This window comes from Mustela putorius, unplaced genomic scaffold (genome assembly GCF_011764305.1).
Source record: "Mustela putorius furo isolate JIRA1106 unplaced genomic scaffold, ASM1176430v1.1 tig00003942_pilon_pilon_pilon, whole genome shotgun sequence".
NCBI lineage: Eukaryota > Metazoa > Chordata > Mammalia > Carnivora > Mustelidae > Mustela > Mustela putorius.
The window spans coordinates 20,460,789-20,483,980 of record NW_025422087.1 but is presented as its reverse complement, the minus strand read 5'-3'; the positions used below and the strand labels follow the sequence as shown (position 1 = coordinate 20,483,980).

The following is a 23,192-nucleotide window of genomic DNA, read 5'->3' as shown; positions in this document are numbered from 1 at the left end:
CATTAATTTAAGCCACCACAGAATCTTACATTTTATTCTGTTCAAAATTCCTCTTCCTAAAACTATTACTTTTTGCTTCCCTTTGGTCACCAGCACTAGGAGTTGGCTTGGGAAGCATCAATAGGACTGGCAACAAAAGTTACTACACAAAAAAGCAGAGCATCATCAATGCCACAGAGACATGCCTCCTGGCTTGAAACCACTTAAAAGCATAAACTTGAACAAAAATCAAAATGGCTGGAGTAATGCTTCAGCAAGAAGGCTCAATTTTGAACTAAGTAATCTTTTTCCTCTCTTCGGAAAACCTCCCCTCCACCCTTCTAGGCACTATCCTGAAAACATGAACAACCGGGCCAGCAGCATGTACACAATTCCTGTCAAAACCAGCTAGGTTCTGGATTTCCCTATAACCCCCCCCCCCCGCCCCCAGCCTCTTTCTACAGGCAGGCTTGCAGTTTTGAAGGCCTTAGCCTGCTGCAACCTCCTCTGCCCGTCAAAGCAATAAAGCTATCGGTCGTCTTTATTCCAAACTCTCTTCCCATTATATTTTGGTTCCAAAGCACGGAGGTCAGTTTTCGACAACAGCGTGATGGACTAGTAACACATCTGCGCTCAGCAAAATCACAAATCATCATTATGTCATACACTAGTCAAGTCATTCATAAAACAGTGAAAATCACAAGTGTTAATTTGTGAAAGAGAGATCCATTCTATCAGCAAGTCACTAGCCAAAAAAGCATCACGTACTCCAACAGTAAAAATCCCACTGGCCTTTTAAAAGTAGCGATACCTATACCAACACAAATATTTGCATGCCAACCTGTATCTTATACATAATACACCTTAAAATAACTTCAGCAGAAGGATTAGGAGAAATCTTCTCATTTTAGTAAATTTACAATATAGTTTCCCATTATTCAGAACTGAACAAAGTGGGTCTCTGAAAATGTTTACTCCTGCCTATCTTCCTGGGCTACTCACTGACCAGAAGAAGAGAATTTCCTATATAAATATTGAGGTGCTACAGAGATTGGAACACTGCTCTTCATTTAACAGTCCAAGGTAAATATTATTATATTCAACTTAGGAAACTGAAGATTAGAGAGGTAAAGAACAGAGATACATTCTAAGAGCAAAGAAACCTTCCCTTAAAGGTTTCCTCTTCTCATTCTCCTCCCTACCCCAATGCCAAAAAAAAACCCAGGCTTCCTCACATGTGTCACTGGCTACAATTCCTTCATACTTATTATGTCTGACTATGAAGAAATGTCAGGCAAGTCTTCACTAAGAATCTGATATTTGAAATGAGTCTGAACGACTAGAAACCGGGCAGAAGGAAGGGAAGTAGTAAGGACATTTCTGGCAAGAGAAAATAATACTTGCAAAGACAGAGGTATGGGAGACACTGGCATGGCAGGAGAATATTGGTTAATTCTTTGCAGGAAAAAAAAAAACCTGTGTGTGTGTGTGTGTATGAGAGAGAGAGAGAGAGAGAAACAGAGACAGAGAGTGAAGGCATGGGAGGGAAGAAGGAAACACAACAATAAAATTACAAAGACAGACTGAAAACAGATCATGAAATGCGTACAACAGCATGGGAAGAAACACGCACTTTACTCTCTAAATCAGAATTTCTTAATTAGGAGACCATGAATTAAATCCTAGGGCCAAGAAATATGTAACTTCCCCCAAAAGTATAAAAATTATGTAATGAACACAAAAATTAATTTTCCTGGCTCCACACCTATCAAGTCATTTTCAGAGGGACTCAAGATAAAAAGTGGTTAAGAAACACCATTCTGGGAGACTGGGAATTAACCGTGTCATTACAGGCAGGGATGTGTGCCATACCACTTTTATTTTAGAAAAGAAACTGGCAACATGCATGGTGGATTAGAGAGAACCTTAAAAGCAGAGACAGCAATAAGGAGGTTATTGCCCTATCGAGCCAGGAGATTATATATACATTTTCCAAAGCTAATTCCACAGATTTCTCAAAAGTAAACTCTCTAGAATTTGTCGAACATCTGCATATGGGTTGTGAGTGAGCAAAGCTGTAAGCATGCCTTATCATTCTCCTTCTTCTCCTTTGTAGCTCATGTCATTCACTCATTCCATACCATCATCTCTAGAGGACAGTCGGAACATCAGAGCAGCTACAAGTGAAGGGCACCGCTTTCTTCCATTTGCAACCAGCTACTACTGGGAACTGACCAGACAATACCAAGTGTCCCAACACGAAATGCTGATGGTGTAGAACAGGGGCTGGCAAACTAGGGACCACAAGCTGAATTAAGCCCTGTTTTTATAAATTAAAACTCTTATTGGAACACAGCCACGCTCCTTCATTTATGTATTGTTTATGGTTACTTTCACCCCACCCCCAAAAGGGAGGCCTGAATAGATGCAACAGAGACTGCACAGCCTGCCAAAAACAAAAGCCTAAAGGAGTTACAGTCTGGGCCTTTAGAGAAAGTTTGCATATCTGTGATCTATAACAAAACCTGGGACAGATTCTACTTCAGAGCGCACTCCTTTAGTACAAGAGACAGGGTATGCAGGGGAAGGCTGTTTGGAGACCAAATTCAACCGTGTTTAAAATCAGTCTTCTGAGGCAGCCGCACGTACATCTGCAGTAGCGGCAACTTACTCCTAAACAGATTGAATATACAGAATTCCAAGAACAACTGTTCTTGGGTTATTGGAAAAATAACCCTCCATGCAAGCAACGTATTAAGAGCCAATGTTCTCAACCCCAATCCAAATCTTTGTCCTTAGCCTTCTTTCTTCCACTCAAATCTGCCTTCTCCCTCCCTTTTCTGCTAAAGTGTCTGATCTGAGAACAAGAGTCTTGGTCTATTTGTGGAACATGAGCAAAAAGGTGGCCAGGTAGGCATTTTATTATTTTTTTTTTTAAAATTTTATTAATTTATTTGACAGACAGAGATCACAAGTAGGCAGAGAGGCAGGCAGAGAGAGAGAGGAGGAAGCAGGCTCCCTGCTGAACAGAGAGCCCAATGTGGGGCTCGATCCCAGGACCCTGGGATCATGACCTGAGCCAAAGGCAGAGGCTTTAACCCACTGAGCCACCCAGGCGCCCCCAGGTAGGCATTTTAAATTAATGACACTTAAACCTAAAATTCTGTATTTCAAATAGCCACTAATTATTTGAAAAACAAACAAAAACTAAATTTTAGTCCATTGATTAAAATTAGGCTCTACTGATAGCCTCTTTCAGGTTTGGTTGGGAAATTACACACACGGTAGTAGTGATGTTTTAACATTTTTTTCAAATGGTATGGAAACAAATACTGCAACATATCCAAAAAGATCAAATTCAGGTAGTGTTTGGGGCCCCTGAGTGGTGCCGTCAGTTAAACGACCCTTGGTTCTGGCTCAGATCTGATCTTGGGGTTGTGCAATCCTGCTCTGGGTCAAGCTCTACCCTCAGTGCAGAGTCTGCTTGAGATGCTCTCTCCCTTTCCTTCTCCCCTTCCCACTTGTGCTCTCACTCTCTCATATAAATAATCCCTTAAAAAATAATAATAATATTTCAAAAATTAAAGAATCTCATAAATATATCATCTACACATTCCCTAAAGTATAAGACATTACTTTCTCTGAAGATTTTTGTTTAGCAACTTCTTTTACCAGTAATACATTCAACACAGTATTCAACACAGGATTCAAATAGTAAGTGGCTACAATGATCCTAAACTGGGGTTTCTCAACACCAGCACTATTTCTTTCAAGATTTGAGAGAGTGAGAGAGTCAGATAGAGTTCACAGAGAGGGAGAGGGAAAAGCAAGCTCCCTGCTGAGCAGGGAGCCTGATTCGGGGCTTGATCCCAGTGCCCTGGGATCATGACCTAGGCTAAAAGCAGAGGCTTAACCCACTGAGCCACCAGGCACCCCAATCCTAGCAGTACTGAAACCTGAAACAGAAGAGGACTGTGCTGTGCACTGTAGGCTGTTTGGTAGCATCTATGGGCTCTATCCACCAAAAGCTATTAACAGTTTTGTTAATCAAATGTCTCCAGATACCACAAAATGTCCTGTGGGGGGAAAAATGACCCCAGCTGAGAACCACTGTATCAAATGAATTAAATTTCTTGATGATTTCTAAGAAAAAGATTTCAATGGACTTTTCCTGCTTTGTGTGTACTTAAAATAATTATGTGAAAGATACAGCAATGATGCATGTTATATAAAGTTTTTAGTAAATCTCTTATCAATTCATATCACATCAGGATCTTTATCACATCACTTTTTAAAAACAGCTTTATTTATACAGTAAACTTCACATGTTCAAAGTATACAGTAAATACCCATGAAAAAATTCTCTACAATCAAGATAGTAAATGAACATACCCAGTGACTCCCAAGGTGCCTGGTTTCTTTCATTCACGGTAATTATTCTGAGATTCACCTGTGCTGCTATGTATATCAACAGCCCATGCTTTTTTATTACTAAGTCAAACGGATATATCACAATTCGTTTAACCATTCGTCTATTGATGAGCATCTGGATTTTAGTGGTTATTACAAATAAAGCTGCTGTGAATATTAGTATGCAAGTCTCTTCAGTAAATACCTAGGTATAGAATAGCTAGTAGGTCTATATTGAACATTTTAAGAAACAAACTATTTCCTAAAGTGGCTGTACTATTTACAGTCCCAACAGTAAAGTACAGATTCCAGTTCTTTCAAACCCTTGCCAACACCTAGTAATTAGCCTTTCTGGTAATCCTAATAGTATGTATTGGTAGCTCACTACGATACTCATTTATTCTTCTCTAATGACTAATATATTTAACATAGGTTATAGATAAATAATATTTTAAGAGTTCTCCACATATTCTAGATGTAAAGCCTTAGATACTTGATTTACAAATATTTTCCCCCACTCCACAGCTTGTCTTTTCATTCTCTCAATATTTTTTGAAAAGCACACATTTTTAATTTGATAAAGTTCATTTAATCAGTGTATTATTTTATGAATCTGCTTTTGGTATTACATTTAAAAAGATCTGCCTCAAATAAATTAATTAAATAAATAAAACTATTTGCCAAACTCAAGATCACAAAGATTTTCTCTTGCTTTTGTCTAAAAGCTCTATAATTTTAGGTTTTTCCATTCAGTTCCAGGATTCATTTTGAGCTAATTTTTGCAGGCAAGAGACAGATTGAAGATCATGTACTCGTATATGGATATCCAACTGTGCCAGCATCATCTGTCAAACGGGCTATCCTTTCTTCACTGAATTGCCTTTGCGCTTGGTTAAAATTCATTTGTCTATATATGCACTGGCTTATTTCTGGACTCTTCTATCCCACCAATCTATTTCTCTATCTTTACCTCAATACTATACTATTCTGATTAGTTTTATAACGAATTGGGACATCGGGGAGTATTAACTCTCCAACTTCCATTCTTTTTCAAAGTTGTTTCTGCTATTTTAGGTCCTTTTCATTTCTACATGAATGCTTGTCAATTTCTACAAAAAAGCATGCTAACTAAGAGTATGGAATGGGATTGCACTGATAATAGATCAATTTGGGGATATTTGTCATCTTAGCAACAATGAGTCTTTCAATCCATGAACAAGGACTACCTCTCCAAGTATCTAAGAGCTCTTGGATTTTGTTCAGCAATGCTGTGCAATTTTCAGTATTTCATACGTGTTGCTACTGTCAATGGTAGTGATTTTATTAAATTTCAACAGCCAACTATTCTAGTTTAAGAAGTACAATTGATATTTATATATCAATCCTGTACTCTCCAACTTTACTAAACTCACTTGTGTTTTAGTAGTTTTGTAGGTTCCAAAAGATATTCTACAGTCCTGTAATCTGCAGAGAAAGACACTTTTACTTCCTCCTTTCCATTCTAAAAGACTTGTTTTCTTTCTTCCTTGACCACACTGCCTGGAACCCCCAGTACATTGTGGAACAGAAATAGTGAGGGTAAACAATCTTGCCTTGTGCTGGGTCTTAAGGAGAAAGCACTTAGTCTTCTACCATTAAAATTACATTACCTGTAGCTTTCTCAGAGATGTCCTTTATTGGGCTGAAGAAATTTCTTTCTAATCCTAACATGCTCAGTTACTATCTGGAATGGAGGTAAGATTATCAAATGATTTTTCTTTCTGCATTTATTGAACCACACTGCTTTTCTTTTTTAGCTGGTTAACAGAGGGAATTACATTGATTGCTTTTTAAATGCTAAATTAACCTTGCATTCCTGGAATAAACCCTACCTGGTCATGATGTTTTGTTTTAAAAATGGTTACACTCCACTTGCTATAATTTGTTTAGAATTTGTGCATGTAGGCTCATGTGGGATATTTCTGTGTAGTCTCTTCTTTTCTCCTACTGTCTTTATCTAGTTTGAATATAAAGGTAATGTTAGCCTGTATAGGTAAAGGTCAGTTAAGAAGTATTTCTTTCTCTGCAATTTTCTGAAAGTATTTGTTTAGAATGAGTATAATTTGCTCCTTAAATATTTAGAATTCACTTGTGAAGCTATCCAGGCCTAGTTTTTTTGGTGGGAATATTTTAACAGAATTGAATTCTTTAACAGAGACAAGACCACTCAGGTTGTCTATTCCTTCTAATTTTTTTTTTTTTTAACAGATTTTATTTATTTGAGAGAGCAAAAGAGCAAGTGAGAGAATAAAAGCAGGGGGAGCTGCAGAAAGAGAGAGAGTAGGAGAAGGAGAAGCAAACTCTCCACGGAGCCTGACTTGGGACTCAGACCCAGGACCCTGGATCACGAGTTGAGCCAAAGATAGATGCTCAAGTGACTGAGCCATGCAGCACCCCATCTATTCCCTCTTTAGTGAAGTTTAATAGTATGTGTCTTTTGAAAAATTTGTCCATTTCATTTTTGTTGTAAAACTTATAAACATAATGTTTATAATATTCCCTTTTATGGTCTAGAATCTGCAGTGTTGTCACTTCTATCATTCCTGAAACTAGCCAGTCTGGTTAAAGCTTTATTCATTGTATGGAACTTCCCAAAGAAAAAGTTTTTGGTTTCACTGATTTTGTCTATTGTTTTTCTGTTTTCTATACCTTTCCCCACGCTGATCTTTACCATTTCTTTTCAATTACTCTGGTTTAAACTGCTCGTTTTCTAATTTCTTAAGGTGGAAGTGGGGGTAATTAATTTCAGGTCTTTTTTCTTTTCTAATATAGGCGTTCAGTGCTGTAAATTCCTTCCTAGGTATTACTTTAGTGGCAGCTCATGAATTTTGGTGTGTTTTCATTTAGTACATAATACTTTTTAATTTCCTTTTGATCTATCCTTTGACCACAGGTTATTTATAATTATATTATTTAGTTTTATAAGTATTCATAAAATTTCCAGTTTTTGCTAACAATTTCTAATTTAATTCCACTGATTAGAGAACATATATTGTCAATCCTTTTAAATTATTGAGACTTGTTTTATGGCCCAAAATATGGCCCATCATGGAAAATGGACTTAAGAATTGAGAAGAGGCCCCAAACCAAAAAAACAAACAAAAAGAACTGAGAAGAATACTCGGGTGTTGTTGGAAATATCCATAAATGTTAATTAGGTCAAATTGGTTTACACTATTTTTCAAGTCCTCTGTATCCTTGTGATTTTCAATATCCTGAGAAGGGTACTGAAATCTCCAACTAAAATTGAGAATTTGACTACTTCTCTTCGGAGCTGTATCAATGTTTAATGTATTTTTGAAATTCCCTTATTAGAGGCAAAAAATATTTACAACTGTTATGTCCTCTTAATTAACCAACTGCTTTATCATTATGTAACAATATCCTTTATCCTTGGAAATATTCCTTGCTCCAAATGAAGTCTACTTTGTCAAATATTAATACAGCCACTCTTACTTCTATTGTTTTAAAGTATGGTCTATCTTTTTCCAGTGTTTACTTTTAACCTATTTAAATTTAAAATATGTTTCTTGGGATGCCTGGGTGGCTCAGTCAGTTAAGTGTCTGCCTCCGGCTCAGGTCATGATTCCAGGGTCTTGGGATTAAGTCCTGCATCAGGCTCCCTGCTCAGTGCAGAGTCTGCTTCTCCCTCTGCCTGCTGCTCCCACTGAGAGTGCTCTCTCGCTCACTCACTCTCTGACAAATAAAATTTAATAAATAAAATAAAATATGTTTCTTATAGTCAAGGATATATAGTTAGATCTTGCTTTTTTAGCTAATCTGATATTCTCTGCCTTTTAACCAATATTTTCAGACCTTTTATATTTGACATGATTATCGATATGGTTAGGTATAAACCTATCATCTTGCTATTTTTTCGTATTTATTCCATATACTTTTTTCCCCTTTTAATGCCTTCTTTTGGATTAAAACACTGTATTTTCTTTTTGTTGTTGTTTTGTTTTTTGTTTTTGTTTTTTTTAAGTAACTACATTTTCTGATTCCACTTTAACTCCTTTGTTGGAGTAATCTATAACTTTTTAAAAAATAGGATTGCTGGGGCGCCTGGGTGGCTCCATGGGTTAAAGCCTCTGTCTTCGGCTAAGATCATGATGCCGGGGGTCCTGGGATCAAGCCCCGCATCAGGTTCTCTGCTAAGCGGGGAGCCTGCTTCTCCTCCTCTCTCTCTGCCTGCCTCTCTGCCTACTTGTGATCTCTCTCTCTGTCAAATAAATAAGATCTTTAAAAAAAAAAATAGGATTGCTTTAGGATTTATGGTATACATCCTTTAACTTACATGGTCCACCTTCAAGTGATATTATACCACTTCAAGTGCAGTATAAAAATCTTTTAACAGTATACTAACCAGAATTACTTAAGACAGCAAGACAGTCAAATTACTTAAGACAACATTTTTTTAATGCTGTATACCTAAAATACTATTTCTTACCCTGCCTACACCTGGGTTGCTCTATTCTAAGTGAATGTGCAAGAAAATTAACTTCTTAGGGTCCTTAAGCTATAAGAAATTCAAGGTACCCCAAGTAGCATTATATATGTCTATGACATGTATATGATACATGTATATGATATACATCATACAGATATGCTATTTATTGAATAATTGTTATACACTTAGCATTATTCTAAAAGCTTTGTGTCATCTCATTTAATCTTCTTATCAACCCTATAAAGAAAGCTATTATTTATGATGCTCATATGACTGCGACAGAGAAGTTAACCTGCGCAAGGCCACAAGTTAGTAAAAAGTACAGCCAGAATTCGGAGGTGCCTGGGTGGCTCAGTGGGTTGAGCCTCTGCCTTAGGCTCAGGACATCTCCAGGTCCTGGGATCGAGCCCCACATCAGGTTCTCCCCTTGGCGGGGAGCCTGTTTCCCCTCTTTCTCTCTGCCTGGCTCTTTGCCTACTTGTGATCTGTCAAATAAATAAATTAATAAAATCTTAAAAAAAAAGAATACAGGGCACCTGGGTGGCTCAGTGGGGTAAAGCCTCTGCCTTCGGCTCAGGTCATGATCCCAGGGTCCTGGGATTGAGCCCCACATCGGGCTCTCTGCTCAGCAGGGAGCCTGCTTCCTCTTCTCTCTCTGCCTACCTCTCAGCCTACTTGTAATCTCTGCCTGTCAAATAAATAAATAAAATCTTAAAAAAAAAAAGAATACAGCCAGAATTCTACTGCCAAAAGTCTGACACCAAAGCCTGTACTCTTCCCTGGGAAAAAACTGGATGTGGTCTCAAGAAGGGCAGGAAACATGGAAGTACTAGAATATTGGAAGAAGAGTATCCACAGAGCCAGAAATCAGAATCTTCAATCTCTTGCTCTGGGCTTGTCTCTCTCTCACACCTCATGATTTCTCACTTGAAATTTTGTTTCTCCCGGTATAAATGCCCAATTCTTTTCTCATCCCACCTTATAATAATCTTGTCCCACCTTATCAAATGTAACTATTTTCCACCCCATTGCAAATAAACTCTTCAATCCAAACCATACCAAAAAGACTAATTCTTACTGTTTTCTCTTCAGTTGTGCTGGTTTCCTAATTATACTCTTTATACTTTAAACATACTTTTTTTTTTTTTTAAAGAGAGGGGAAGAGAGAGAAAGAGAAGGAGAAAAGAGGAGGAGGATCTTGAGTAGGCTCTATGTCCAGCACAGAGCCCAGTGCAGGGCTCAATCCCACAACCATGAGAGATCATGGCCTGAGCTGAAATCAAGAACTGGCCCCACCCAGGTGCCCAATGAAACACAATTCATTAAGGAACACTCTGGCCCTCCCCTCACTGAGTCTCCTCTCCTCTGTCAGCAGCTCTTCAATCTGACACTTAACTACATATGGTCTTATGCTATTTACTGTGATTTCACATGTAAGATTTCATCTTTCATCAAGAAGATGTAAGTGAGCGCAAGGCCCAAGATCTTAAAACTCTATGATAACACAGTATTGTGCCTACCTAAAATATTCAAAACTACTGTCGATAAAAACAAGCAAGTCAAAAGTGCAGTTTCTTATCTGTAAGATATCCTCAAAATATTACTCTTTTAGTAGACTTCCCTGGTCTCCCCAGCTTTAAGAGACAGGATCTAAATCACATAAAGTTACAAACACTACAACCACAAATCAAAACTGAAAAGTAGCAGAGTTTATCCTAGTGACAACTTACAGGTCATTCTTTTATAAGCTATGCTGATCAAACTTACATACTAATTCCCTGGCCAGAAATGTTCTAGTCAAATCTTGGGAATCTAAACAAGGACTGGAAGAGGTCTAACAAATAATTTACTTCAGTAACCTTAGAGATCTAGAGTAACCCCAGATATGAGAGCTGTGTTTACACTTGATCTTCAAGGTCCTAAAAGAGGAAGAGTGAAGAATTCAGCTAAATACGTTGCTTACACTCTCATTTAATCCTTACAATGATCCTATGAGAAGATACTCTAATGCCCAGTTATAAATTGGTAAACTGAGTGTAAAGAAACTTGCCCAGATTCATACAAACTTTAAGCACAGGATTAAAGCCACTATGTTGCAATATATATATATTTTTTTAAATCAAAATTATAAAATTATTTGACTGATTCCAAGAACACTCAAATGCATTATTAGAATTTTAAGGCAACCTGAAATCATAGTTTTGACATTCACATCCCTTTCAATGAAAATTAAACTCTAAGTTAGGATGCACATTTAATAGAAAATGCAAATGATACTAGACCCAACCAAAATCCATAGGCTTATTAATGTTTCTCAAGCAAGCACATTGAAGTATATCATTCTTTGTTCAAAAAATCATTAGTGGCATCATCTTTATGACATTTGGCTATCCAACTGGATAAAGACAAGAACTAGATCTTACATTAAAATAAGTTGGATGAATTAAAGATGAAAAACATTTAAGCCATAAAAATATTAGAAGTAAACATATGTGATTAAAAAAAAAATCTTGGCATAGGAAGTTTTTCTAGACTAACAAAAGAAACAAGATACTGATATAACTAAAGAAAATATAAGACACAGACAGTGAACATTATTTCATCAATTCTAAGATACGTATATCCTCCCCTTTTAACCTCTCTGAAATCAGGATGTCTCTTAAAATCAAGTATGTCATGGTTTAACTGATAGCATAAGCATATATTTATTCTTAGTTGTACATAAAATAGTGTATCTTACAACTAAAGCCATCTTAGGCTCAATAAGATACTGAATTGACAAAAGATAAAACAGGGAAAACATCTACAACAAATGACTAAATATTCTTAATAAATAAAAAGCTCTTACATGTTAATTAAAGTTAACTAAGAGGGTGTTTCCACTCCACTGTTTATGTATCATGTAAGTTAGGGGTTAACTATACTACTCTATATACTTTTTGTGTATCTGATTTATTTCATTAAAAGATTTTAAATCAACGCACCTGGGTGTCTCAGTTGGTTAAGTGTCTGCCTTGGGCTCAGATCACAACCCCAGGGTCCAGGAATGAATCCCCACATTGGGTTCCCTGCTGACAGTCTGCTTCTCCCTCTCTGCTGCACCCCCTGCTTGTGCTCTCTCTCCCTCTCTCCCCCTAGTTGTCAAATAAATAAATAAAATCTTAAAAAAAAAAAAAGACTTTAAATCAAAAAGACTTGTGCTTTTAAAAGAATATGAGAAAACAGGTTAAAAAAGAAAAAGAAACTGGAGAATGTAGCACAATCAAAAACATGAAAATGAAAATTCCACTGCAAATGTTTAAAACTGCAAATTAAAACAGGAAGCATTTATCACAAAAGAGATCAATATGTGTGCTTTTAAAGCTTACCATCAAATCAGTGATAGCATACACACTTATACACAATGGGAGAGAATTCAAAGTTTGTACTTAAACAAGCAACCCTTGTTTTAGGAATTCATAAGGGAAATGATCAGAAAAGTACAGGAAGACTTATTTTAAAAAGATGCTAACTTTCACTGTTTGTAATATGTAGAAGTTAGAAACAACCTATATATCCATCAAGGGATTGCCTAAAAAAATGATACATCTACATAACGTGACAGCATGCAACCATTAAAAATAACAGTATAGAGAAAATGTCTTTGAAAGTCATGTCAGTATTCCTGGAAGTACACAAAGACTATTTTTACCCCCTGTTCTAATTTAAAAATGTTTTCTATTGGTTTTTAACTGAAATATAACTGGCAAATATACAAAGGTTTTTTGTTGTTGTTGTTGTTTTTTAAAGATTTTATTTATCTGATAGAGATCACACGTAGTCAGAGGCAGGCAGAGAGAGAGAGGGAGCAGGTTCCCCGCGGAGCAGAGAGCCCAATGTGGGACTTGATCCCAGGACCCTGGGATCATGACCTGAGCCGAAGGCAGAGGCTTTAACCCAATGAGCCACCCAGGCACCCCTATACAAAGGTTTTTTTATACGAGGATCAGATTTTTTAAATCTTTTTTTAAACTGAGTTTTAAAGACTAAAATATGTACTTATGTAAGGTACACTGTTCAAGAAATTTTTACTATATAGCCACCCACGTAACCACCATTATATGAACAACAGAACTTCTCCAGTACTCTAGAAGTCTTGCTCCTCTCTAGTCTCAACCCCTAAACACTACCCTGACTTTATCAACACAGGTGAGTTTGACCTCTTCCTGAACTTCAAAATAAAAGAATCATACAGTATATACTCTGTGTCTGCCTTTTTCTGGTCAATATTTTGTTTGTGATATTTACCCATACTTCCCAGGAAGGGCGTAGTCCTTTTTCGCTGATGTGTAGTATTCCAATGTAAAGCATAGTACATATTATCTGTCCATTTTGTTGTCGATGGACATTTGGATTGTGTCTTATTGGGAGTTATGAAAAAAAGCAGTTTTGTTTTTTCAGGTTTCACAACTTATGTTATTTGCACTGTCTCTTAACTTTTAGATATTTCTATTAATAAAAAGGATTAGACAACCCAGAAAAATACAAGAAAAATATCTGGCATCTCACCACATACACAACTACCATTTTCATTTTAAGATTTGTGTTTTACATAACTGATATTATGTTACATATATGCTGTTTCCCCCCCCCCCAAATCAATCCCTTTTCCTTTCAGTTATTTTTTCCCTTTTTTCTCTCCCTCTCACCTTAGCTCAACTAGTAACAAACCTTTATATTTAATGTGCAACATTTTTCCATCCTTACTAGATCACCTAGATCACTTACACACATATGCACAAATACACATACATTAGGTTTTTGTTGTTTTACAAAAAACGAGATACTTTATATATTCCTCTGCATCCTGCTTTCCTCAAATATGATGGCAATGTCCTCACATCACTGATTACTTTTGCCATAACTTATTTTTTAACAGCTTTATTAAGATATAATTTCCATACCATAACAACCTACCTGTTTAAAGTGTGTAATTCAGAAGATTAAGAATACATTTATCATGATGGGCACTTACTAATGTACAGAATTCCTGAATCACTATATTGTATACCTGAAACTAATTTGACACTTCATGTTAACAATACTGGAATTGAAACTTTAAAAAATAAATTGCATGATTCAATGGTAAGTAAAACCATCCCCACTCAATTTTAGAACTTTTCATCACCTCAGAACCCAGGACCTGGGATCATGACCTCAGCAGAAGGCAGATGCTTAACCGACTCCATGCTCCATGACAGGGCACCCAGGCGCCCAGTCATGGAGCATTTTCTAAGACTATTTATTTAGTTGAGAGAGAGAGATAGATAGATAGACAATCTGAAGTAGACTCCTTGCTGAGCAGGGAGCCCCACGCAGGGCTCTATCTCACAACCATGAGATTACAACCTGAGCTGAAACCAAGAGTTGAGGCTCAACCAACTGTGCCACTCAAATGCCTCGCTCCAAGACATTCATTTTTTAAGATTTTATTTATTTATTTGCTTGACAGAGAGGAGAGAGAGCGAGAGAAAGCACAAGCAAGGGGAGCAACAGAGAGAGAGAGAAGCAGACTCCACGCTGAGTGGGCTCGATCCCAGGACTCGAACCAAAGGCAGATGCTTATCCCACTGAACCACCCAGGTACCCCCCAAGACTTTTTTAAAAAATGAACAGATAAATAAGTGACTGTTTAAAAAAAAAAAAAAGATTATTTATTTATTTGAGAAAGAGAATGAGAGAGAAAGAGCATGAGAGGAGATAGGTCAAAGGGAGAAAAAGACTCCCTGCCAAACAGAGGGAGCCAGATGCGGAACTCAATCCCAGGACTCCAGGATCATGACCTGAGCCGAAGGCAGTTGCTTAAGCAACTCAGCCACCCAAGTGCCCAAATGAATGATTCTTAAATCAAAGTCTGCACGTGGAGAAAAAATTATAGTACTTTCTTTTGGCATTGCTCTAGATATAAGTATTATATAGGCTAAATTTGTATGCATTAAAATATATACACATATATGTACAGATCACATATGAAAATGTTTCTGATGAGATAAATAAAATAACCCTATCTAAAATTTAGAAAAAAAAAAAAAAAAAACCACCTAAAGTAAGATATCTTACAATGATGAGATGTTAGATGTACTCCTAGTAAGTCAGGGATATGACATTCAAGTGGGCCCTTCATGCTGCTGCCCAGAAATCACACCGTATTTCCCCCTTCTGTTCTGTTCTCTTTTCCACTCTTTGAAAGAGGACTATAGGGGCACCTGGGTGGCTCAGTGGGTTAAAGCCTCTGCCTTTGGCTCAGGTCATGATCCCAGGGTTCTGTGATTGAGCCCTGCATCAGGCTCTCTGCTCAGCAGAGAGCCTGCTTCGTCCTCTCTCTCTCTCTGCCTGCCTCTCTGCCTACTTACAGTCTCTTTCTGCCACATAAATAAATAAAATCTTTAAAAAAAAAAAAAAAAGAGGACTATATCATGTATTTTTTCCTGTTTTCAAACCCCTAATATAGACTCCTATTCTTCCTTATCCTCAACCAGTGACTTATTTTCCTTAGGTGAAACCCTGCCCAAGCCACCACTATCATATCTGTGCCTATAATCAGTGGACCCCTCAACAACACAAGGTTGACTGTGTGGGTCCACTTACTTATATGTGGATTTTTTTTCCAATAAATACAGTACAGTGCTGTAAATGTATTTTCTCTTAAAATTTTCATAGTAACATTTTATTTTGTGTAGCTTACTTTGAGAATGTGTATATAATTCATATCAATATACAAAATATGTGTTGGCTGTTTACATTATTAATAAGGTTTCCTGTCAACTATAGGCTATTAGTAGTTAAGTTTTGGGGAAGTCAAAGGTCATATATGACTTCTGGATGGCACAGAGGTTGGCGCCCCAACCTCTGTGTTGTTCAAGGGTCAATTGTATTCCATCTTCTCTCCTGTTTCTATAACCTCTCCGTACTCCTATTAAAGCAAAGGCTAATCCTTCCACCTGTGCACATAGATCAGGAGTCAGCAAACCATGCCCATGCTATCTATGGCTGCTTTCAGGCTATTAAAGTAAAGCTGAGTAGTAGTAACAGAGACTGTTTTGCCCACAAAGCCTAAAATACTTACTATCTAGCCCTTTGAAGAAAACTTTGCTGACCACTATAGATTATCTCTCCTCTCATCTAATATGGGCACAGCTGGTTGCAAGGGCCCATTAAGTTCCATGCACAAGAAATAAAGTAATATCCACACAAGAAACATACAGTATCAGTGATGTATCAGATATACTCATGACAAAAAAAAAAAGGATCTTAACAGGGAGAGGTCACCTATTAAGGATGAAGACTGAATGGCAAGACTCTCGAATAACCACTTGAAACTAGGAAATTATAAGGCAATCCCTTAAATCTTCAGGGAAAATTCTTCTACCTTAGAATTCTATACCCTAACCAGCCGAATTATTAACCAGGTATTAGCATGGAAGCAAGCTATTTTCAGCCATACAAACATCTCAAAAATTTCACCTCCTCATACATTCTCTCTCTTGAAAGTTAGAGTGATGCATCTCTCTAAAACAGAGGTATAAATGGAGAAAGAAGGCGGCATGGATCTGGAGACCACAGGCTCTGATAAAGGCAAAAGACAGAACTCAAGAATCCTGAAGGCAAATCATGAGCTAAACCTGGGTGGCAGAAGTCGAGAACCACCATGTAGATTTGAGCAAAAGCATAGAAAGACCTAAGGTTTTTCCCAATTTTTAAAAATCTGAGCAATCAAATATCTGATGTGCTTAAACATACTGGGACAACATCTTAATTAAAAAAAAAAAAATCAGAGACAAATGGGAAGCTAAGCAAAATTTAAAAAGAAAAAATTTTTACTCTAAGAAATATCATCATAGTACACTGCAAAGGTCAATGGTGAACATATTACGGGGTCATAATGTGAAAAGTGAACACTGCTTTAACCAAAAGCATGATATACTGGGTGATAAAAGATGATGTTCAAGATGGCCCAAGAATCCTAAAGCACAGACTCAGCTCCCACAGTAGCAAGCCAGGAGATAGTATGTAAAGTTGAAAAACAAAAAGTATTTTAAACTATGGGAGTAAATATCAGAAGAAACACCTAAAAGTATCAAAACTGAATGCTCTGAGAGCAGAACGTAAGAGGAAAGTTATACCAAAATGAAGCAGGGAACGGTGTTTTTCATTTTAAGTCCTGTAGTACGATTTTCTTTTTAACTGCAGTTGTATTATTTAAAGTCAACAATTAATGTGTTTGTTTAAAAAAAAAATGGGTTTTGTGTCATTTAAGGTCAGTTAATTCACTCACCACAAATATTACCTAGGTATTGACTATGTGCTAAGTACTTTTCTGGGTGCTAGGAACACAATAGTGCAGGGAAAAAGGCCCTTGCCCTCATGAAACTTATATCCAAAGGGAAAAAAATAATAAACAAATTAATGTATGCTATAATGTCAGCTAAATTAATGTTGTGAAGAAAAATAAAGGTAAGGGTAGAGTGTGGTAAGGATGCTACTTCAGTAGAGTTTTCAGAAAAGGGGTCCTTCCAAGAATTAGCAAAAAGGAAATCAACCTAAAAATGAAAATGTGTTTTGAGAAAACGTCATGAAAGTAGGATTACAGGAGGGTATCAATTAAGTTCAAGGTGAGAGCTTCATTTTAAGCCTCTCATACTCCAAAGCAAAGTATCATTCAAGAGCCTACACCGAAGTTCTCAGTGGCACACAAATTGCTAGGCACCCTTGACCTAAAGTCACAGGAATACCGCTATTTATACTCTTCCTATATCCATAGCTAGCCATTACATATTAAAGTTACCACATAAATTTCTACTCAAACTTTTTTCTATAGAATATGTAAATGTTTATATTTTAACTATGCAGTTAAAAGTTTTCCTAAATCAAAAGCTCAACAAATTATTCAAGAAGGATTTCAGTTTAATTCCAAGTTACCAAAATTCATCATATCCGATCTTCATTCTCTCACTACAATTAAACAATAAACATTGGGAATAAGACGCCTTTAAAGAAACAATTTATAGGGTAATGCAAAACATTCACTTTCCTTTCAAAGGACCCTCACTCAGAGGCCTGAGGTAGAGTTTCAATCTCTTGAATTATCTTTTCACTGAAAATTGAGTAACTAAAAAAAATGTATTAAGGTTGAAGGGATAACTTTATCCCAAATATGGCTGTTATACAATAGAACCTCATATTCAAAAAGTAGGATTTTAATGTATCTTATTCCCAAAATACTTATACCTTAAAAGTACACCAAAACTGTGTCTTTTTTATACAGCACAATAACTGATAATGAATGAAAGAAAGGCAGGCAGGGACAAACCCCCCAGCCCCAAAGAGGAAACCACCCTTAGAAGGATTTAATAAGGAGCCCACCACCTCTCCCACTGATAGGTAGATGACAAAAACCTGACTGGATGACAGGTGCAGGGAGTTAATCTGATTAAAACACCGCCTGCCAACAAGCCCATAAAGATCCCTAGTTCTAGGGGTGCCTGGGTGGCTCAGTTAAGCATCTGCCTTTGGCTCAGGTCATGATCCAAGGGTCTTGGGATTGAGTCCCCCATCAAGACTGGCAGAGGGCTCCCTGCTCTGCAGAGTCTGCTGCTCCCTCTTCCCCTCCCCCTGTTCACAATCGCTCGCTCTCTCTCTCTCTCTCTCTCTCACACACACACACACACACACACGTGCTCAAACAACAACAAGGAAGAAATCCTAAATCTAAATGCCAAATAAGCAACCCTCTTGGGTCCCCTCCCGCGTCAGGAGCTTTGTACTATCACTCAGTAAGGTTTGCTGCCACCATTCTTCTCTGGTCTCTCTCTCCATTCTTGACCAAGAACTGGGGACAACAAAGGAGAAGAAATCCTGTAATAGCGATACTTTTGGATTTTAAATAGGTTTTAAAGTTTAACTCGCAAAAAGAAAGTAAATCCAACTGTTTCAATTAGGGTAGGGTTTAAAGTTTAAATGTTATTTAGAAATTTCTGGAAAAGCAAACCAGTAACAACTGTACGCACTGATGTTGATGCTCTCCCCACCAAGCTCTACCGTCCTAAGATGGAGCACTGCAGTACAGCAACAGCTACAACTCAGGTTTGGGATGACTGCTTGCTCACAGGCCTTGTGCTTTCACATCTAAAATTGAGATAATAATGCCTACAAAGACAGCAGTCCTGGGGGGTGCCTGGGTGGCTCAGTCAGTTGAGCATCCAACTCTTCTTGATTTTGGCTGGGGTCATGATCTCCAGGTCCTGGGACTGAACCCCACAAGGGCTCCAGGTGTCAGGAGTCCGCCTGGGGATCCTCTATCTTCCCTCTCCCTCGGCTCCTCCCCTCGGAAGCACGCACTCATGCGCGTGCATGCTCTCTAAAATAAGTAGATCTTTAAAACAACAACAAAGTTAGCAGCTCTGTCAATGAGAAGTACCCATATATTTAAGTATCAATAATGCATATTAAAAAGCTTTGTGATCACAAAGAACTACACCAATAATCATATTTTAAACAAAAAAGAAAACTATCACTTCCAAATTTTTCTGATTTCAGCAAAAATGGCTATCAGAGTCTATGGAAGAAGAGTGGGACACTGGTCCACTCACACACACAGCCAGAAAAAGAAAATGTAGGTTTTTTTTTTTTTTAAAGACTATTTATTTGTCAGAGCACAGCAGGGGGAGAGGTAGGCAGAGGAGAAGCTCCGCTGAGCAGGGAGCCAAAAGCAGGACTCCCTGGACCCCTGGGATTATGACCTGAGCTGGAAGCAGAGGCTTAACAGGCTGAACCTCCCAGGCGTTCCAAGAAAAGATGATGTTTTTTAAAATTTAGACTTAAAAAAAAATTAGACTTCCTCATAAACAAGTGCCAAGAGAGACTATTTTTAGCAAATATTTTACTCTACAAACCAAAAGACTAAAGTTGTTTAACCACATGCAAACTGCGCATCATCTGACTTCAGGTAGAGTATTTATTTTTGGTTATACTTGGGAACCAGATACCCAATGTATATAAACCTCAGCATATTTCTTAAACAACTGTCTTAATGCTTTTGTTCACTCAGTAATAATTCCCACTATTCTTAGAAGGAAAAAACACAAACAATATCCTTAACCAAAACTCATCACAGGTGATTTTACTTCTTAACCTTTAAAACTAACATTAAACAAACAGCATTATCTGACAATGACTAATAGATTATTTACTCATTTAGTCTTTAAACTCCACCAGAGCACAGACCTGTCTTTTTCTGTTGTATCAAAAATTCGGAGGCACCTAACTGGCACCGATTATGTACTCAATAAGTATGTATGGAATGAATGAATGATGGAATGAGTAAACTGGGCTTCTAGACTAAAGCTTAAGTGTGTAAAGTTGCAACAGAACATTTTCACTTATATATATCTCCATCACTGGGTACAAACAACCACAGTCTCAATTACAATGACACAGTAAACTGAAAAAGACACATACTATGTATTTGAAAACACAACTCTATTACTGGTATGTAACACACAAAGTAAAAGATTCACAAAGCCAGTTTTTTAGGTTTTTTTCCTCAAGAAATTTTCTTTCTTTTCTAATATCAAAATATACACATATATTAGAAAAGGCATGCTGCAATCTTGATAAACCAAACACTATCTTTAGAGTTCTGTTGCAATGGAATAATTTAGGCAAAGTGAACAGTATTTCTGGAGTTCACACAAAATATTTTGAAAAGTCAAAGTCCTTAATTAAAGGTTAAATAAAATGAGTATATTTCAAAACTATATTGAATTTTTAAAAGGGAAAATAAACCAAGCTTAGAATAATGTATACAAGAAGTCATCTAGTATCCTTTATTTGATCTTTAAGCTAGTAAGACAAGTTATTTTCCAAATTTTTAAAGCTGTATTATAAACTTCAGACTCACAAAGCTTGAATTAGAGAAGTTACTTTTATTAAGGTGACACTGTTTGGTAAGTTCCTTCATATAATTCTAAAGTCTACAGTATGATATTCAGCAGTAACAGTACAGTACATTATATTCATGATTCCACCCAACTTGCACAAGCATTATTATCTGGGTGGAACAGGCTTTATGGCTAGCAAGCTGTGATCTGTGAATGCAATAATATACATGCATGGATCGAAGTTTTCCAAGATTCTGAGGGTCATCTTCAAAGAGACTTAAACAAGAGTAGATCTGACGGGTGAATACAAAAATACAACAAAATCAATTCATAAACACCGATACAAAAACAAGGCTCTCTACAAAAACTACAAGCGTTGGAGAAGGAAAAAAAAAAAAATCCAGGGCACATAAAAGATAAAACACAATTAATTGCTGCCTGTGTTTCCTACTTTACGGTATTAAACAGCGGTTATTAGATACTCCTTTTTAGCGCTCTCTTAAACAGGAATTTAGTGTTTCAATTGCCCCTCCTCCACAGTTAACATCAGTGCCCTTTCTTCCTCCTCCCTTACCCCTCCCAGTTCAAACAAATTAACATTTGTACGAAGGTACCTCCTATCAGCTCGCAGCTTCTTCCCAAGCACGCCCACGTACACTGAAACTGGCCTGCGTCTACACAGCACACAGCTACAGGAAAAGAGCTCCGAGGGGGGTAGGTGGGAGGGTAATTTAGCTCCGCACAGGTTTATGGCTATTTTCCAGGTATTAGCTCCTCACGCTTAGCTCGGGTTTCTGCCAAATCACCTCCAAAACCCGGTGTTTATGAGCCTACCTAATCCCATACTGCAATGGAATTCCAGATATTTGCAGACAGATATCCCGGCTTTGCAAGTGTTTGATCAGATCCGTCCGGAATCTCTTTGCTCGATACGCCCGCTCCCATCCGTACAGCAACCCGACCCCCGGCCGCGCCCCCGGCCCCGCACCACGCCGCGCGCCCGGCCCGAGGCCAACGCAGGACCAGCGTCTCCCGGCCCGGGGCTGGCGGGCGACCCGGGCTGCGGGGGCTCGGTAACAGGTCACCCTGACCGCGGGCGCGGGTTCGCGGGCTGCCGGCTCAGCTACCGGCTTCGGGGGCGCAGCGCCAGGGCCAGGGGAGGGGGTGTGGCCCGGCTCCGCGGTCCCGGCGCGTTGGTCCGGACTCCCGCTCACCTGAAGGGAGGCTGAGGCACAGCCAGCAGCCAGGGCAGCGCGGGCGGAGGCCAGGGGCTTTCGCCACCCAGAAGGGAGAGCGAGGCTGCCTCAGGGGGCCACCGCGCCCCCGGTCTCGCCACAGAGACCGGGAGCTGGGACCGCCCGGCCGCCTCCAGCCTCCGAGAGAGAGCCGCCGAGGGAGGCGCGGCCCCGGGCCCCCAGCACCCTCCTCCCTCAGCCGGAGCCTCGCAGCCCCCTCTCCGTGCCGAGGACGAGCTGCCCCGGGGCCCGCGGCCAACAGCTCCACACCGCAGCGCCGGAGCCGCCGCCATTCCCCGCGCCGCCGCCGCTGCAGCTCCGCGCCGCCCGGGGGGCGCAGCGCACCCACCTTCCCTCCCCCGCACCGCCCGCCGAGGCTCCGCACCGGGCCCGCGGCCAGAGCACCGACCTGTGCAGCCGCGGCCGTCGCTTCGAAGGATGGGAAGACGACGCCGGCTTCAGGCTTCGTCGTCGCCGCCGCCACCACCGCCGGCCACCACCGCCTAGGCTAGCGCCCGGCGACCCGAGCAGTCGGCGTCTCTCATTCAGCGCCCGCCGCCGCCGCCGCCGCCGCCGCCGCCGCCGCCGCCGCTCCGGGGAGGGGATTAAGCTGGATCCACCCCGTCAGCGCCGGGGGGTGGGGGAGGAGAGCGGACCTGGCGGGAGCGCGCAGGGAGGGCGGGGCGGAGCCGTGCGCGCGCGCACCAAACGAGCGCACGAGCGCGTGCCCCCTGCGCCGCGACCGGCAGGGTCTTCGCCGCGCGCGCCGCGCCAGCCGCTCTACTGCCCCACAAGCCCAACCGCCGCGGGGGACCGGTGTCCGCGGCGCGCGCCGCTTGCCGCAGACCCTCGGCCCCGCGCTCGCGGGAGGGAGGGGCCGCTACGCGCGCAACGGAGGGGCGGAGAAGGGTTGGAGGGCCGACAGGTGGGGCACCCGCCGCAGCCGACCACCTCCTCCCGCCACGCGGCCCAACACGGTGAAATCCACCCTGGTGTCCGTTGCTTTCAGCGCCGGCACCTCATCTTTAAGGCCGGAGAACAAAGTCTGGAAACCCTTGGCCCCCAGATGAGATATTCCGCCCGCTCCAGGGGTGGTTTGACAATTAGTCGCTGCGGGCAAGTGAGGGGGTTCCGGATGTGCAGAGCCACCCCACTGCAGTA

General features: G+C 39.8%; 1 protein-coding gene across 3 annotated transcripts in view; it reads right to left on the bottom strand.

Moving 5' to 3' along the window:
* RALGPS2 (Ral GEF with PH domain and SH3 binding motif 2) overlaps positions 1-22,574 on the bottom strand; it is a 155,865-nt gene extending 133,291 nt beyond the window's left edge. For all 3 annotated transcript variants that reach the window (XM_004761986.2, XM_004761987.2, XM_004761988.2), the window contains exon 1: positions 22,441-22,574. The gene's annotated coding sequence lies outside the window, so the exon portion shown is untranslated. The remainder of the gene's footprint in view (positions 1-22,440) is intronic.
* Positions 22,575-23,192: the final 618 nt, after the last annotated feature.